The sequence below is a fragment of the Panthera tigris genome, chromosome A1 (assembly GCF_018350195.1).
Source record: "Panthera tigris isolate Pti1 chromosome A1, P.tigris_Pti1_mat1.1, whole genome shotgun sequence".
Taxonomy (NCBI): Eukaryota; Metazoa; Chordata; class Mammalia; order Carnivora; family Felidae; genus Panthera; species Panthera tigris.
In genome coordinates, this window is record NC_056660.1 from 70515379 (window position 1) to 70530191 (window position 14813).

Sequence of the window (14813 nt, forward strand, 5' to 3'; positions counted from 1 at the left end):
CACCACACAGTTGAAATCCTGCATATAACTTTTGACTCCTTAAAAACTTAACTACTAATAGCTTATTGCTGACCAGGAGCCTTACCAATAATATAGTCGATTGACACATATTCTGTGTATTACATGTATTATATACTGTATTTTTATAATAAATAAACTAGAGAAAAGAAAATGTTATTAAGAAAACCATAAGGAAGAAAGAATATATTTATAGTGCTATACTATAAGAAAGCTGGATTAGGAATAAAAATCCGCATAAAAATGGACCCATATATTTCAAACCGGTGTTGTTCAAGGGTCAACTGTACTTAATTGTGAAATGTTAACATTTATTTTATATCAGGAAGAGTACAGAGATGCCCCAAACCATCATGTCTACTCAAATTGTTTCTTGAGGGTTAATCTCAAAGTAATGTGAAAAGAAAAAGAAGATATGAATTTGCAAAGAAAAAACTGACATTTTTATAGCTGATATGATTGTTGATGTAGAAAAGTTAAATAATCAACAGATGAACTATTACAATAAATAAGAATGTTTAGCAAGTTTGTTGGATACACAAGCACTATTAAAAACTCACTTACCTTAAGGGGCACCTGGGTGGCTCAGTCGGTCAAGCATCTGACTCTTGATCTCAGGTCAGGTCATGATCTCAAGGTTCATGGGACCGAGCCCTGTGTCAGGTTGCATGACCATGAAAAATCTGTTAGAAATATAATTTTTTCAAGGCTTTCTTTTTTTATTAAAAAGTTTTTAATGTTTGTTTATTTTTGAGTGAGAAAGAGAGACAGAGCATGAGTGGAGGAAGGACAGAGAGACACAGAGACACAGAATCTGAAGCAGGCTCCAGTTTCTGAGCTGTCAGCACAGAGCCCGACATGGGGCTTGAACTCATGAACTATGAGATCATGACCTAGGCTGAGATCCGACGCTTACTGACTGAGCCACCCATGTACCCCTTAAGGTTTTATTTTTAAGTAATCTCTGCACCCAACCTGGGGGTCAAACTCACAACCCTGAGATCAAGTCACATGCTCCACTGACTGAGCCAGCCAGGTGCCCCATTAGACATGTAGGTTTTTTTAGTTAAAAAAAATTTTTTTTAATGTTTATTTATTCTTGAGAGAGAGAGACAGAGTGAGTGGGGGAGGGGCAGAGAGAGGGAGACACAGAATCTGAAGCAGGCTCAGGCTCTGAGTTGTCAGCACAGAGCCCAACGCAGGGCTCAAACTCATGAACCGTGAGATAATGAGCTGAGCTGAAGTAAGGTGCTTAACTGACTAGCCACACAGGCACCACAGAAATATAGTTTTTTTTGATGTTTATTTATTTTTGAGAGAGAGAGAAAGAGAGTGAGTGCACAAGCGTGCATGTAACGGGGGTGGGGCAAAGAGAAAGGGGACAGAAGGTCCTAAGTGGGCTCCACATGCTGACAGCAAAGAACCTGATGTGGGGCTCAAACTTACGAACCGAGAGACATGACGTGAGCCGGTGTCAGATGCTCAACCAACTGAGCCACCTAGGCGCCCTGAAATACAGTTTTTAAAAATTCCATTCATTTGGGGCACTGGCTGGCTCAGTCGGTGGAGGATGTGACTCTTAATCTCAGGGTTGTGAGTTTGAGCACCATGTTGGGTGTAGAGATTACTTAAAAACAAAAATAAAATCTTAAAAAAATTCCATTTATTACAGTACCAAAAATTATGAAGTACTTTAGAAAAATGTAACAAAAAGTTTATTCAAGAGATCTAAGAAAATGCAGAGCCATTTTATGTACATGGGCAAGACTCAGTATGGTAAGAATACCAATTCTGCCCAAAGAGTCATTGGAATTCCAATGTCCCCCGCAGAATTTTTCTTTGAATTTAAGATGCTGAATCTTAAATTGATAGAATAATTGATATGAAAGAGCAAAGCTCCAAGAATATCCAAGACACTTCTAGTGAAAAATGGTAAGGTTGCTATAAGATCTTAAAATTTACTTTATAGGTATGTAATTGAGAGTGTCGAACTGACACAGGAATAGAGAAATAGACCGGTGGAACAGAAGAATCAGACCCCCCACATGTATGGACATATATGGACAGTAAAGACACTGCAGATCAGTGGATGGGAAAGATGGTTATTCAAAAAATGGTCCAACTACAATCCAATTAGAAGCAAAACAAAGTCAGTACCCTACCTCAAACCATAAACAAAAACTAATTCTCTGTAAATTAAAGATTTAAATATGAAGGAGATCAAGAGTCACATGGTCCTGGGACTGAGCCAGCCAGGTGCCCAAGGCTATATATATATTATATATATATATATTTTTAAGATGTGAGAACACAGGAGCTGGGGAGAGGGGCAGAGGGGAGGAGAGAGAGAGAGAGAGAGAGAGAGAGAGAGAGAGGGAGAGAATATCTGCTTGATGTTTAGCATGGAGCCCAATGTGGGACTTGATCCCAAGACCCTGGGATCATGACCTGAGCCCAAATCAAGACTTGGATGTTCAACTGACTGAGCCATCCAGGCGCCCCAAAGGTAGTCTTATAAAAGTTTTGTCTTGATCTGGGGTGCCTGGGTGGCTCAGTCAGGTGAGCATCCAAGTCTTGATTTCAGCTCAGGTCATGATCTCATGCTTGTGAAACCCAGCCCTGCATCTGTTGGGATCTGCGCTGGGTGTGGGGTCTGCTTAAGATTCTCTCTCTCCCTCTGCCCCACCCCTGCTCATGCATATACTCTCTTTCTAAAACAAAACAAAACAAAACAAAAACCCCAATAAATTAAACACAAAAGGACAGTGTCTTTATCATCTCAGGATAAGAAAGGATTCTGTTAAAAACAACAACAACAAAAATACGAAGCCAAAAATGAAAGATTAATCAATTGGATTACATCAAAATGAAAAAGTTCTGTTTAAAAAGACATCAAAAAGAGTGAGAATATAAACTACACACTAGAGAATATAATTGCAACATATTTAATTGAAAAAGGATTAACATTCAGAATGTATGAAAAAGTTTTACAGATCAATATGAAAAGGAAAACCCAAGAGAAAAAAAAGCAGAAGATATGAATAGGCATTTCATAAAAGAGAAAGACAAACAACCCATAAATACATGCAAAGAGATCAAGTTCAGTAGTATCGAGGGAAATGCAAATTAAACCATAATAAGATACCATCCATATTTACCAGAACAGAACGGTTTTAAAGTTGGATGGTACCAAATGTTGCCAAAGGTTATGGGGTTGTGGAGCAGCTGTTTCTCTCATACATAGCCGGTGGAAATGTAAATTGCAACAATCACCTTGAAAAACATTTTGGCATTGTGTAGTTGACGGTACCAGTTAGCAATAAAGTTGAACACTGGTGCGTACCACGAGTTCGGTTCCTAGGAATGTGTCCTAGAGAAGGCTCATGTATGTATTTATCAAGATACAAGTGCAGAAATGCTAACAGCAACAGTATTTAATAATGACAAAAACATAGGAGCCGCACAAATGTTTGTCAATAGTAGCTGGATAAATATATTGCAGTACTATAGTCATACACTGTCCTATTTTATGGCAATGAAAATTAATGAACATTAGCTATATTCATAGTATGAATGAATCAAAAAAAATGTAGTATTGAGGGGTGCCTGGGTGGCTTAGTTGGTAAGTGACCAGCTCTTGATTTTGGCTCAGGTCATGATCTCATGGTTCGTGAATTTGAGCCCTGCACTGGGCTCTGTGCCGACAGCACAAAGTCTGCCTGGGATTCTCTCTCTCTCCCTCTCTCTCTCTGCCTGTCCCCCTTCAATGAATAAACTTAAAAAAAAATTTTTTTAATGTAGTATTCAGCAAAAAAAACAACAAAAAACAACAACAAAAAAACAAGGCATAGAAAAAGTAAACATTCTATCATTCTCAGTCCGTTCAGGCTGCTGTAACAGAATCCCATAAACTGGGTGGCTTAAAAACAGTGGAAATTTATTGCTCACAGTTCTGGAGGCTGGAAGTCCAAGATCAGGGTGCCAGGATGATCAGGCGAAAGCTCTGTTTCAGGTTGCATACTTCTTGTATCCTCACACAGCAGAAGGGTTTGGGGAGCTCTGTGAGGCCTCTTTTATAAGAGTACTAATCCCATTCATGAAGGCTCTATCCTCATGACCTAATCACCTCCCATATGCCCTCCTCCTAATGCCATCATGTTGGTGGTTAGGTTTCAACAAATGAATTTTGGGGGGACACAAACATTCATACCATAGCACATTCTATTTGTTTAAAATGTGAAAGACACATTTAAATTATATATCGTAAAGTTCTACATACATATATGAAAAAGACATGAAGAAGATTGAAAAATTACAAAAGTCAGGATGGTGATTGTCTAGGGTGGAGTCATGGGGGCATGATTGAGATCGTGCGGGCAGAGGCTTCTAAGATACTGATAGTGTTCTGTTTTATCAGCTATATCCTAGGTACACAGGTGTCCATGTAACTGTTTTTCAGACAGCGTGTTCACAATGTACACTTGCCCATTTGTGTGCTATTTTCTTTTTTTTTTTTTTTAATAAGTTAATGTTTACTTATTTATAAGCGAGCAGGGAAGGGACAGAGAGACAGGGAGAGAGCAAGAATCCCAAGCAGCCTCTGTACTACCAGTGCAGAGCTGAATGTGGGGTTCAAACCCCAAACTGTGAGATCATGACCTGAGTTGAAGTCACACACTTAACTGAATGGGCCACCCAGGTGCCCCTTTGTGCTATTTTCATATAAAAATAATTAAAAAGAAGAGGTATTTGTTAAACAATCAGATATATGTCTCTTGGTCCCTGTTTTTAATTTTTATTTATTTTGAGAGAGAGAGAGAGGGAGAGAGAATCCCAAGTAGGTTCTGTGCTGTCAGTGAGGAGCCTGACTTGAGGCTCAATCCCACAAACAGTGAGATCATGACCTGAGCCAAAATCAAGAGTCTGAAACTTAACCGACTGAGCCACCCAGCTGCCCCTTGGTCCCTTTATCTTTAGCAAGGATATAAATGAGTCATGTTCTTGGAGATTTAAAAGACAGCAGATTATTATTCATTTATTTATGTATTTATTTACTTATTTATTTATATATATTTTTAATACTTTATTATTTATTTTAAGTTTATTTATTTAGAGAGAGACAAAGCTTGCAAACAAGGGAAGGGCAGAAAGAGAGGGGGACAGAGGATCCCAAGTGAGCTCTTGTGCTGACAGCAGAGAGCCCGATGTCAGGATTGAACTCATGAATATGAGATCATGACCAGAGCCGAAGTCTTATGCCTAACCGACTGGGCCACCCAGGCGCCCCAACACTTCATTTTGAAGTAATCTGTACACCCAACGTGGGGCTGTCTCAAACTTACAACCCAGAGACCAGAGTCACACGCTCCACAGACTTAACCAGGCATCCCTTAGAGAAGATTTTAATATAAAAAGCCTAGTATTTACTTGGAAATAATTTCAAAGTCACAAAAAAGTTTCAAGAATGGGGCAAAAAGTACCTGTTTAGCTTCCATACAGCTTCACTTACTGTTAACATTTTATCTTACTTGCTTTTTTTGTTGGAGTTTTATCCTTCTTTCTCTCTTTATTTTTTTCTAAATTATTTAAGAATAAGCCGCATATGTTACACTTGTCTCCAGATACTTTATTGTATGTTTCCTAAGAAAAAGGACATTGTGTTATGTAACCACAGTACAGTTATCCGCTGCGGGAACTGTTAACCGTGAAACAGTTCCTTTGAAGAACTTAAGTTTACATTCCAGTCGGTCAGCTGAATGGCGTCCTTCCAGCTTTTGTTTTCCTCCTCTAGGTGTTGCAGTGTACCTGCTACATTCGGCTGTTCTCTGTAGTCTCTTTCATCTGGAACAGTTATGGAGCCTTTCTTTGTCTTTTAGAACAATGGCAGTTTTGTAGAATACTGAAAAAAAAATTTTTAAAGGAACAATTCTTATTTTTACTTTGTTTGCTATTTTCTCATGATTATATTCAGTTTATGACACCGGTCAAAATGGTACATAAATGATGTATTTTTCTCAGAGCATCGCATCTTGGGGTGCATAATATCTATCTGCCTGTTATTGACTATACTAATTTTGATACTTTGTCCAAGGTGTTGCAATTTCTCCACTATAAGGGAGAGGAATTTTTTTAAAGGATTCCTTTGGAGACAGCTGTTGTTGGGTTTGAACCTTGCTCCCCTCCCAAAGAGAAGTAGATATGTGATTTCCTCCTCACCTCGAGTCAAAAGAGAGAGGCTTCAGCTTGCAAAGCCTAAAGTACGTCCTTTGAATTTATCAGGTCACCGTTTGCTGATGTCTGACTCCTTTTCGGGAAATCTGGAGATCAAGAGAAGAGCTGGCTTGCTGCTTGGAAGTAGAGCAGGGGAGAGTATCTAGTAAATTGGAATCAGCCTGTTCTTCCAGAGTTTGTTAGGCAATCAGTGCATGAGTGTTTCCCATGAACCAGATGTGAAAGAGAGCCTTCTTGGGGTCATCGCATAATCTGGCTCAAAGGCCACGTAAACAAGGAGAAGCTGGAGGAGTCCCATGGAATTCCTAGTGTTTGGGAGTATAGAGCGTATCCTTTCAGGTCGAGGGAACGGCAGCCGAGAGATCAACAGTGATTTGTAGGGGGCATCTCCTACAAACCCATGAAGAGCCCTGGAAGAGAAAGTTGGCTTTAAATATCTGCAAGCAGAGAAAACATGCAACCGTCCTATGAACTTACCTGTAAAAGTAAGAACATGTCTTTCCTCCTCTGGGTGGAGGGCAGTGGGTCAGAAAGGTAGAGTAGTAAAATCGCAGTAAGGAACAGTAGAAGCTTGGAGAGGGGAAAGAGGGCCCTGCTCCCCTCTGCCACTGACAGGAGTTAACCCACCGCAGAGCCCATCTGGAGGACAGGACAAGAGCTAGCATTAAATTAACTTTGAAGCTTTTGTTATTTTATGGGATCAAACATTTCTGTTTAAAATGGAATTGAGACTGTATTTATGATTTAAAGTAACTAACCTTTAATTATGTAAGAATGGTTTAAAAAGTATGTGACTGCTTTAGTCAGGGAAAAGCCATATCTGAGTGAATGGTATTTAGTTATTTGAAAAAATCTATTCATTTTTGAATAGGTAGTATATTACATGATTTAAATACAAATGGTATGGGGCGCCTGGGTGGCTCAGTCGGTTAAGCGTCCGACTTCGGCTCAGGTCACGATCTTGTGGTCCGCGAGTTTGAGCCCCGCGTCGGGCTCTGGGCTGATCGCTCGGAGCCTGGAGCCTGCTTCCGATTCTGTGTCTCCCTCTCTCTCTGCCCCTCCCCCGTTCATGTCTGTCTCTCTCTGTCTCAAAAATAAATAAACGTCAAAAAAAAAAATTAAAAAAAAATACAAATGGTATGAAAAGTGTACACAGAGAAGTTTCACATCTGTCCTTATCTACCTAATTACCGTTGTCTTACAGGTAAACATTTTAATATGTTTACTGTTATAGTATTTGTTTATGAAAACGTAAGCAGATATGATGTTATGCCCCTATTTTACACAAAAGGGGAGGGGCAGAGAGAGCGGGGAGGGGCAGAGAGAGAGGGAGACACAGAATCCAAAGCAGGCTCCAGGCTCTGAGCTGTCAGCACAGAGCCTGGCGTGGGGCTTGAACCCACAGACCAGGAGATCATGACCTGAGCTGAAGTCAGACACTTAACTGAGTCACGCAGGAGCCCCAGGTAGCATACCTTCAAAACTTTTCTTTCTTTAAAAAAAAAAAAAAAACGTTGTAAAATAGAGGTGCCTGGCTGCATCAGTCAGTGGAGCATGTGACTCTTGATCTCAGAGTTGTGAGGTTAAGCCCCATGTTGGGTATAGAGATTACTTAAAATAAAATCTTAAAAAAAAATTGTGGTAAAATAAACATAAGATAAAATTTACCCTTTTATTTTTTTAATGTTTATTCATTTTTGAGAGAGAGAGAGAGAGAGAGATTGCACACGCATGCGTGCACACACTGGGGGAGGGGCAGAGAGTGGGGAACAGAGGATCCAAAAAGGGCTTTGCACTGTCAGCACAGAGCCTGATGTGGGGCTCAATCCCAGGAACCATGAGATCATGACCTGAGCCGAGACTCTGAATCTCAACTGACAGCCCCCCACCCCCAAGCGGCCTCCCACCCCCAGCTTTTTTTTTTTTTTTACAGTGGCTTCACCATTTTCCATTGTCACCAGCAGTGCTGGAAGATTTCAGTTTCTGTGTCCAATACTTGTTATTTTCTGTTTATTTGTTTGTTTTTGATAATCAGTCATCCTAATGGTGTGAAATGTATCTCATTGTGGCTTTGATTTGCATTTCTCTAATGACTATTGATGTTAAGCATCTTTTCATGTCCCTATTGGGCATTTGAACATCTTTTTTTTTTTATTGTGGTAAAATATACATAACATTTTACCATTTCGACCATTTTCTTTCTTTCTTTTTTTTTTAGGTAGGCTTCACACCCAGTGTAGAGTCCAACACGGGGCTTGAACTCATGACCCTGAGTTCAAGACCTGAGCTATGAGTCACATTCTTGGGGTGCCTGGGTGGCTCAGTCGGTTAAGCAAACTTTGGCTTAGATCATGATCTCACAGTTTGTGAATTTGGGTCCTGTGTCAGGCTCTGTGCTGACAGCTCAGAGCCTGGAGCCTGCTTCGGATTCTGTGTCTCCCTCTCTGTCTTTCTGCCCCTCCCCTGCTTGTGCTCTCTCTCTCTCAAAGATAAATAAGCTTAAAAATAAAAAGTCTGTTGAGGAAGTGGAAAGAGCCAAAAATTTGGAGAAAATATGTATAAAACATTGATATAGTGAAAGATTTCTATGATGAATATGTTAGTTCTGTTATGTATTCATTTATTTGACACTTTTATCATTACTAGCATCCTTCTTTATCTCCATTAGTATTTTTTGGCTTAAAATCTACTTGTTATGAGGGCACCTAGGTGGCTCAGTTGGTTAAGCATCTGACTTTGACTCGGGTCATGATCTTGAGGTTTGTGGGTTTGAGCCCTGCATCAGGGTCCGTGCTGACAATGTGGAGCCTGCTTGTCATTCATTCTCTCTCTCTCTCTCTCTCTCTGTCTCTCTCTCTCTCTGCCCCTCCCCCACACATGCTCTTTTTTTCTCTCTCTCAGAATAAATAAATAAACTTAAAAAAAATAATCTACTTGTTAGGGCACCTGGGTGGCTCAGTCGGTTAAGCGTTCGACCTCGGCTCAGGTCATGATCTCATGGTTCATGAGTTCGAGCCCCACATTGGACTCTGTGCTGACAGCTCAGAGCCTGGAGCCTGCTTTGGATTCTGTGTCTCCCTCTCTCTCTTCCCTTACCCTGCTTGCACTCTGTCTCTCTCAAAACTAAATAAATGTTTAAAAAATTAAAAAAAAATCTGCTTGTTATGTCTCAAAATAAAAAAGAGGAAAAAATGTGTACTTTTTTTTTCTTATCTGGCTGATCCATAACATGATCAGAAATCAATTTTGTCATCATAGAAAGACATGCTGTAAGAGTGAAGAAGAAAGAGTATACCTAGTTCTGTAGATAAAAGCTTATTGTATGTTGCCTAATATAACATCTTAGATATACTCAATTATATTTGTTCATGGATCCTCAGAAACAGAGAGGCTTAGCTTTTTAAAAACCTTTCAATGAATAGTTTATAAATCTTATTTTTAAACTATAAACTATTTCATATATATATGTGTATATATATATATATATATTTTTTTTTTTTTTAAGATACTATTTTTAAGTAATCTTTACTCCCAACATGGGGCTTGCAACCACAACCCTGGGATCAAGAGTTACAGTCTCCACCTACTGAGCCGACCAGGTGCCCCTTTTATATATTTTTATTTGATTTGAAAACAATTAAAGTCACTTTCATGATTTTAAAGAAACTCTACTTGTCAGTTATTAATATACTACTATACCAGCTTTACTCTAGCTAATGTTTTCATGCTTATCCTTTTTCATACTTTTACTTTCAGCGTTTATATGTTCTATAAACTGAGCAACATGTACATAGCATATGGCATATTTTTATCCAGTCTGAAACGTGTCTTTAAATTGGCCTATGCAGTCCTTTTACATATAACATAGTTACTATTATAATTGGGTTTAATATTGCTTGTCTGGCTATTAGTTTTCTGTTGGTCTCTGTTTTTTTGTTCCTCTATTCCTGCTTTCTTGCCTTCCTTTATATTAACGAAATATTTATGTTAATCCATTTTTCTCCTCTATTCTCTTTTCATTCATGACTTTTTATAATTCTCTTAGTGTCACACTAGAAATTACAATATACATCCTTGACTTATACTCTACTTAAGTTAGTACTTTGAAGAATACAAGAATCTTATCACAGTCAAGCTTCATTTACCACTTCCAGCTTTTTGTACTGTTATCATTTATTTTACATCTTCATACATTTTAAGCTCCACAAGATTTTATTGTTTTAAACAATCAAAACTTATTTATAGTTACTTGTATCATGAACCTTAACATAGTTAAAGTATATTTATGTTTCGAGAGAGATTGAGAGCGTGCGTGCGTGCTCACGTGAGTGGTGGGGGGGGAGGGCAAAGAGAGAGAGGGAGATTCCCAAGCTGGCTCTTGCTGTCAGTGCAGAGCCCGAAGCAGGTCTTGATCCCATGAACTGTGAGATCATGGCTGAGCTGAAATCAAGAGTGTGATGCTTAACTGACTGAGACACCCAGGTGCCCCTGTAGTCTGTTTAAATTTAGCAATATGTTTTACATCTTTATCTGTTAGCAATTTTGTTCTTTCATCTGAGATTTTTCTTTCAGCCTGAAGAATTCTCTTCAGTGTTTCTTAAAAATCAATCTGCATATGATGTATTCCTTCAGATTTTGTTTTTTTGAAAACATTAAAAATTCTTCTGGGGGGCACTTGGGTGGCTCAGTCAGTTAAACATCTGACTCTTGATTTCAGCTCAGGTCATGATCTTACAGGTCATGAGTCCAAGCCCTACATCAGGCTGTGTGCTGACAGCATGGAGCCTGCTTGGGATTCTCTCTCCCCTTCTCTCTCTGCTCCTCCCCTGCTTACTCTCTCTCTCAAAATAAATAAATAAACATTAAAATAAAACAAAATGCACAGCTTAAAAAAATTTTCTTTTAATTCTGGTAAAGAACACACAACATTAAATTTCCCATTTCTACTGTATTCAAGTACACAGTTCAATAGTGTTAAGTATGTTCACGTTGTTATGTAATAGATCTCCAGAACTGAAACTGTATGCCCATTAAACAACTCCCCATTTCCCCCCACCCCCATCCTTCGTACAGTATTTGTCCTTTTTGTGACTGGCTTATTTCACTTAGAATAATGTCCCATGTTGGGGCACCTGGGTGGCTCAGTCGGTTGAGCGTCTGTCTGACTTAGACTCAGGTCATGATCTCATGGTTTGTGAGTTTGAGCTCCACATCAGGCTCTGCTGACAGCTCAGAGCCTGGAGCCTGCTCTGCCCCTCCCCCGCTCATGCCCTGTCTGTCTCTCTCTCTCTCTCAAAAATAAATAAAACCTTAAAAAAGAAAGAATAATGTCCCATGTAGCTTGAGGCAGAATTTCCTTTTTAAGACTGAATAATATACCATGTGTATATATCACATTTTGTTTATATATCCATCCATTTGTGGACATTTGGGTTACTTCCACAGCTACTGTGTCAAATGCTGCTGTGAACATGTGTAAAAATGTCTCTTTGAGACTCTTAAATATAGAGAACAAACTGAGAGTGGATGGGGAAGTGGGGGAGAGGGGAAAATGAGTGATGGGCATTGAGGAGGGCACTTGTTGGGATGAGCCCTGGGTGTTGTATGTAAGCCAATTTGACAATAAATTATATTCATTAAACAAAAACAAAATGTATTAAACATATCCATTCTTTAACCAAAACAAAATATCTTTTCGAGATTTTGCTTTCAGTTCTTTTGGGTATATATCAAAAAGTGGGGTTGCTGGGTCATATGGTGATTCTATTTTTAATTTTTTGAGGAACTGTCATACTGTTTTCCATAATGACTACACAATTTTACATTCCTACCAACAGCACACAAGGGTTCCAACTTCTCCTCATACTTGACAGTACTTATTTTCTGTGTTGTTTTGTTTTGTTTTGTTTTGGTAATAACCATTCTAATGGCTGTGGGATTGTCTCATTAGTTTTAGTTTGCATTTCTCTAATGATTAGTGATACTGAACACCTCTTCATATGCGTGTTTGGTAATTTGAACATTATCTTTGGAGAAGACAAACTGTTAGAAAGAACTATTAGAAGTATTCAAGTTCTTTGCCCACTTTTGAATTGGGTTATTTTTTGTTTTTGTTGAGTTGTAGGAATTCTTTACATATTCTAGGTATTAACCCCTTATCGATATACAATTGGCAAATATTTTCTCCCATTCTATAGGCGCCTTTTCACTCTACTGATTGCATCCTTTGATGCACAGAAGTTTTTAAGTTTGACTTAGTCCAGTTTTTCTGGTTTTGCTTTTGATGTTGTGCCCTTTGTGTTGTAAACAAGAAATCAGGTCAAATCCAGTGTCACAAATCATTTTTTGTATTTTTTTTTCCTTAGGAGTATTATAGTTTTTTTTCCCCTAGGAGTTTTATAGTTTTGGATCTTGAATTTAGGTTTTTAGTCCATTTGAGTTGAAAACATCTTTATTTTGCCTTCGTTTTTGCTGATATAGAAGTCTGTTGTTTCTTTCAGCACTTTAAAAATGTTACTTCATTGTCTTCTGACTTCCATAATTTTTTTTGAAAAGTTACCTTTCAAACTTATTGTTGCCCCTTTTAATCTTTCTAAGATTTTCCCCTTTATATTTGTTTTTCTTCAGTTTGACTATCATATACCTAGATGTGGTTTTCTCTGTATCTCATTTGAGATTCATAGAGCACCTTGAATGTGTGGTTTAATAACTTTCATCAGGGATGAAATTTGGGAAATTTTGTCTACTATTTCTTCACGTATTGCTTCTCTTCATTTTTTTCTCTCCTCTGCTTCTTTGACACCAATTACATGGATATTAAACCTTTCTATCATGTTCTTTAAATCTCTTATACTCTTTCTTGTGTTCTTTTTTACTCTCTGTGCTTTAATTTAATACACTGAAATGTTCTTTAATTGATTAATCATCTCCTCTGTTTTGTTTAATCTGATATCAAACCCATCAATTGAATTACTAAATTCAGGTATAATCACTTTCTGTTATAGAATTTCTAATTGGCTTTAAAAAATATATGCAGGTTCTTAGGAAACAACAGGTGTTGGTGAGGATGTGGAGGAAAGGAACTTTTGTGCACTGTTGAGAATGCAAACTGGTTCAGCCACTGTGGAAAACACTGTGGAAAAGTGTTCCTCAAAAAATGAAAAGCAGAACTACCTTATGATCCAGTAATCATACCACTGAATATTTACCCAAAGAATACAAGAACACTAATTCAAAAGGATATATGCACCCCTATGTTTATTGCAACATTATTTATAATACCCAAATTATGGAAGCTGCCCAAGTGTCCACTGAAAGATAGATAAAGAAGATGTGATATATATACACAATGGAATATTATTCAGCCATAAAAAAGAATGAAGTCTCGCTATTTGCAACAATATGGATGGAGCTAGAGAGTATAATGCTAAACAAATTAAGTCAGAGAAGACAAATAGCATATGATATTACTCATGTGGAATTTAAGAAACAAGCAAACAAACAAAGGGGGGAAAAAGAGACAACCCAAAAAATAGATACTTAACTATGAAGAACAAACTGGTGGTTACCAGAGGGGAATTGAGTTGGGGGATGGGTGAAATAGGTGATGGGATAAGGGTACACTCACCAGGATGAACACCGAGGAATGTATAGAATTGTTGAATCACTGTATTAATATAACACTGGATGTTAACTGTATTGGAATTAAAATAAAAAACTTAATAAAAATATATGTAGATTCTTGCTCTTTGGTGAAATTCTTCATCTTTTCTTCTCCTGGATATAAATCATAGATGTTTTAGTCCTTGTTTGATTACATTCCAAAATCAAATTCACCGGGTAGCTCCTTTTTTCTATTACCTGGGTTTCTTCTCTTGTTTTTTGATAAGTTGATCCTTTTCTTTTAGCATGTGTTGATGAATCAGGACATCGTGGATAACAAATTGTACTTATTCTACCTGACAGTTAGAACAGCAGTAAATCAGCTTGATTCTAATGTGCTTCCCCTCTCTAATTGTTCATAAACTTTAAGTCCTGCTTGTGTTTATTGCTTTGCAGTAGTTTCATATGGTTTGTCTTAGGTTGAATTCTTCCAGAGGTAGACCCTGAAGCAAGGATTTGGATAAAATGATTAATTAAGAAAGTGCTTCTTGGATAAACCATTAATGGAGTAGAAGAGGGGCGCTTGGGTGGCTCAATTGGTTAAGCGTCTGACTTCAGCTTAGGTCATGATCTCACCATTCGCGAGTTCTTGCCCCACGTCGGGCCCTGTGCTGACAGCTCAGGGCCTGGTGCCTGCTTTGGATTCTGTGTCTCTCTGTCTCTCTGCCCCTCCCCTGCTCACACTCTGTCCCTCTCTCTCTCTCAAAAATAAATAAACATTAAGAAAATTTTTCTTAAAAGTTTTTTAATGCTTATTTATTTTTGAGAGAGAGAGAGAATGAGCATTAAAACTGGGGTGGGGGGGGGTCAGCACAGAGCCTGACGCAGGGCTCGAACCCACAAACTGTGAGATCGTGACCTGAGCCGAAGTCGGATGCTTAACCGACTGAGCCACCCAGGCA

General features: G+C 38.4%; 1 protein-coding gene and 1 long non-coding RNA gene across 2 annotated transcripts in view; one reads left to right on the forward strand and one right to left on the reverse strand.

Moving 5' to 3' along the window:
- PCCA (propionyl-CoA carboxylase subunit alpha) overlaps positions 1-14813 on the forward strand; it is a 477968-nt gene that overhangs the window by 21959 nt on the left and 441196 nt on the right. The gene's annotated exons all lie outside the window — the stretch shown is intronic.
- On the reverse strand, positions 5643-13918 carry LOC122237012. Its single transcript, XR_006215210.1, has 3 exons — positions 13877-13918; positions 6235-6659; positions 5643-5917 (listed from the first exon to the last, which is right to left on the reverse strand). It is a non-coding gene; the product is annotated as an uncharacterized LOC122237012 (long non-coding RNA).